The following is a 4,763-nucleotide window of genomic DNA, read 5'->3' on the forward strand; positions in this document are numbered from 1 at the left end:
ACTGAACATATACTATGAAACAAGTTATACACAGTTACTAAATGATTACTGCATTATGTAATGTAAATACATGTATGCATACTATACATTATAAATGCATGTGTATACATTATATAAATATTTATGTGTATGCACATATATATTTTTATAATGTATTTATTTTATGCACATATGTGTATTAAATATATACATATCTATGTATATAATATATGTAGACAGAAAATATACATTATATGTATGTATAACCATATATCATATAATGCATTAAATCTGTATGTGATACAAGGTAAATATATTTTATATTTTATAATTTGGTTTTAATCTCCAAAGCTAATATTAACATTGGTGAAGATTTTGTGTAGCTGTGACATTGAAGACATTTCTCTCTCACACATTCATCCATCCCCTTACACTTCGACTGTCTTGGTCCTGAATAGCTCACTGATTTTTTTCTGTTTCATGAGGTCCTATATCCAATACCAAACTTTCAGAAGAATCACCTTATTTCTTAGTCTCTTGTTTTCTGTGGATCAAAATTCAGCTTCCAAGAGTTCATCATTTGCATTTTTATATCTTGAAATACAGGAGTAGCTCTTTGCTACTCCTAGCTTCAATTGGGAGCAAGTGAAACCAGGTGCTTCAAGCTCTTTTTGGAATGTCATAGGGAAAGACATAGGGAAAAATAAATCAATGCTGTACAAATGCATGTCTTTTTTTTTTTTAACATCTTTATTGGAGTCTAATTGCTTTACAATGTTGTGTTAGTTTCTGCTGTATAACAAAGTGAATCAGCTATACGTATGCATATATCCCCATATCTCCTCCTTCTTATGTCTCCCTCCCACCCTCCCTATCCCACCCTCCCTATCCCACCCCTCTAGGTGGTCACAAAGCACTGAGCTGATCTCCCTGTGCGATGCAGCAGTCTTGATAGAAGGAATTTAAGGAGATTTACTTTTCAACAGTAGCTTCTTGTAAAATAGGTCCTGTACTAACCAGTTCTATGGCTTCTCATTTTTACATATGGTGATGGAATATATTTGATAGTCTATCAGCTTCATAAGAAAGAATGTGGTATTCTAAAAAAGCACCTCATCTCCCCCTGAAACACTGGACTGAGCCATGAATTTCATAATACTCTGTGCATTGCATGCTCAGATATCCCACTGGCCATGAGCTTTGATGTTGTTTCATGGTCACAATGCCATACATGGCTGCCTGGAGAGTCCAGGTTCTTAAAACACTGTTCACGATGATAAAGGGAGAGACGTCTATGTTTACCTCTCAATCTTCCACAATCTAAAGGGAAAGATGTCTGTTTTTACCTCTCAATCTTCCACAATCCTCAATGACTTCATATAAGCCAACCAGATAGATACTGGATTGTTGAGTATATATTGGGGACTTAACACCATTTTTAAGAGTGTTGTCACTCATACAACTGGCAACAAGAATGCAAAAAAAAAATGTTTCAGTCATAGCAATGGTAACAAAAATTTTACAAAGGATCACTTTTGGGTCATGGAAATAAACTTTTTTATATGACTCTCAGTGAAAGTAAAAATTCTTTCCCAGCACAGAGCTGATTTTATATGAGTTCAAATCTGTTCATTGTTTTTTCAATCTCTTGCTTCAAAACACACTAACTAATCAGTTGAACAAAGCCCTAACTGGCTATTATATGTACTTGCAAACTAGCAAATTCAATTTTCGACATAACAACACAAAGTAAAATGAAGTGGAAGGCTGTGATTTTAAGGGGGCTTAATCCTCCTTTGTTCTGTGAACTTCAGCAGCTTTCACGCCATAGCGGTCTCACAGCCCTTTGTTCAAGCTCACAACATCGAATGTAAAGAATGGCTTTACATTGTGATTTTCTTAGCCGAGGAATCCAAATGCATCAAGAAAAATGTTCATCAAGGCTTGGAACAGAAAGAGGTATTTATTTTACACGTGCCCGAGTTCTGTGTAACTCAGCATCACGGCAAGTAGATTGAGATTGCAACTCTGAGGTGAAATTCTCTTTGTCTCCTAGGAGTCAGGAAGCCCAAACACATGGCCCCAGATGATAACACTTTTAAAGAGTAGGTAGCCATCTTGGGGAACACTGACAATGACCATTTCACACACATGAGTAGAACCAGACGTGTGGGGGCTATTGCAAACTCGAGCGGCTGACGCTCTTCTCGATTAGACGGCTCTTAGTCAATGTTTCCACTTAAACACCTGGCCATGGTTTCTGCAATTTATCTCAGTGTGTATAAGAGATACGAATTCTCTCAAGGAAGTGAGTCACTGCGACAGAGTGGTGAGAGGCCTTGGATGAACTTGGGAAGGCTGTGTGGCCCGATTGTCTGTCATAAGCACAAGCTGTGAAGTTGGGTGGATTTGGGTATGAATACTAGGTTGTCACTTCCTGGTTGTTCTTAGACAAATTATTAACTTCTCCATTCTTTCTTTATCTCATGTGACAGAGTCCAGAGGACTAAAGTATTTACTATTTTTGAAGCATATCACACCATGCCAGCCTCATGGTGTGAACCTGATATGGGTAGCTATCTTTTTTTTTATTTTATATTGGAGTACAGTTGATTTACAATGTTGTGTTAGTTTCAGGTGTACAGCAAATTGATTCAGTTATACATGTGCATATATCCATTCTTTTTCAGTTACTTTTCCATATAGGTTATTACAGAATATTGAGTAGAGTTCCCTGTGCTATACAGTAGGTTCTTGTTAGTTATCTGTTTTATATATAGTAGTGTGTCTATGTTAATCCCAAACTCCTAATTTATCCCCCCACCTCCATTTTCCCTTTGGTAATCATGAGTTTGTTTTCTATGTCTGTGAGTTTGTTTCTGTTTTGTAAATAAGTTTATTTGTATCATTTTTTAGATTCCACATATAAGTGATATATTATGATATTTATCTTTCTCTGTCTGACTTACTTCACTTAGTACGATAATCTCTAGGTCTATCCATGTTGCCACAAATGGCATTATTTCATTCTATTTTATGGATGAGTAATATTCCATTGTATATATGTACCACATCTTCTTTATCCATTCATCTGTCAATGGACACTTAGGTTGCTTCCACATCTTGGCTATTGTAAATAGTACTGCTGTGAACATTAGGGTGCATGTATCTTTTTGAATTATAGTTTTCTCAGGGTATATGCCCAGGTATGGGATTCCTAGATCATATGGTAGCTCTATTTTTAGTTTTTTAAGGAACCTCCATACTGTTCTCCATAGTGGCTGCACTGATTTACATTCCCACCAACAGTGTAGGAGGGTTCCCTTTTCTCCACACCCTTTCGAGCATTTACTGTTTGTAGACTTTTTAATGATGGCCATGGTGGGTAGCTATTGTGATTAAATTAGGAGATCTACCATACTGTTTCATGCCACAACCCTCTAGAACTCACAAAATATAAATGAAAAATTTGTACCAAATGAGCCTACATGATGACCAGATCTCCAACTGTATCATTCTCCCATTATTTGTCTTTTGCTTTATCTCATGCTCTTTTCAGTTGATTTAAATGGTGTCCAGTACTTATTCAAGAAACTTTTAAAGAGCTGAAAGGTAAGACAAGCAAACAGTTTGTGGAAGTATTCATAAGGCAAAGCTGATTTAGCTGTCATCAGCCCAGGCAGTAGAAACAAAGTTATAAATTTCTTAAGAGCAACAACGTAGGGGGAAAAAGGATAGAGCTTTGAGGGAAGCAGGAGAATAGGACAGATTATCAAAGGCTGTGTCTCTCCATCTCAGAGAAGGAGGATAAATCAATGTGAGTGAGAAAGGGGAAGAACCAATGGAGATTTTACAAAGATGAAATGGCGGTATATGGCAGAAAAGTATTCTGATAGTCAGATATTGCACTGAAGAGGCTTTTAGACAAAATAAAATAGAAGGTTGCGATTCTGCAATTCACTAAAAACAAAATAGAAAGAGAAGAAGACGGCTGATAGTGGAGAAAGAGATCTGAGATGTTGAAGGGAGTTGAAGGGGATTATGCTGCAACAAAGGGAAGTAGGTTTATGGGACTGGCTTCTTGAACTTCACTGTCTGGTTCCCATTACTCTTTCTCTTCAAAAAAAAAAAAGTTATCCATTCCTTTCAGGGCAGAACACTTTGCCAAGTATGCTATTTAAATACTGATTTTAGAACATTTCCTTGATCTGAAAGCACACTACCAAGATTGGCAAAAATCCAAGCTCTTTCTTCCTGGAGTCCTTGTCAGGATTTATAGGAGGAGTGTTTTTCTACCGAAGATAAAATTGAAGAAGAACAGAACGTTAAGTGCACAAAACACAATTCCTGATAATAAAATACATTGGCTGGAGCTATCATGAAGGATATTTGAGAAATTATGTAAGAGATTCTGATTCATAAATATATCTGAAAGAATAATATTTCTCTTTTTGGTAGGAACATTTGAAGAACAGAAAGGAAAGTCTTAAAAAACTCTATATAAAATTAGTTTTTCTTACGTATGAAAAAAATTAGCTAACGCCTCTGATTTCCATTATACCACATATAGACACATATTAAATTTTACAGTTTCATGATCAAAGATTTGAAAATGGAAGCTGCCGAAGAAAAATATGTTCCCTTATTTTCCTCTGCTGGATCCCAAGATCTAAGGCAGTGCCTGACACACAGTTGGCACTCAAGAAATATTTATTACATGAATAAAACAATAAAACTTTAAAGAAATCAAGTTAAAATAAATTCTGTAGTCACCACCAGCTCAG

Source organism: Lagenorhynchus albirostris, chromosome 4 (assembly GCF_949774975.1).
Source record: "Lagenorhynchus albirostris chromosome 4, mLagAlb1.1, whole genome shotgun sequence".
NCBI classification, from domain to species: Eukaryota; Metazoa; Chordata; class Mammalia; order Artiodactyla; family Delphinidae; genus Lagenorhynchus; species Lagenorhynchus albirostris.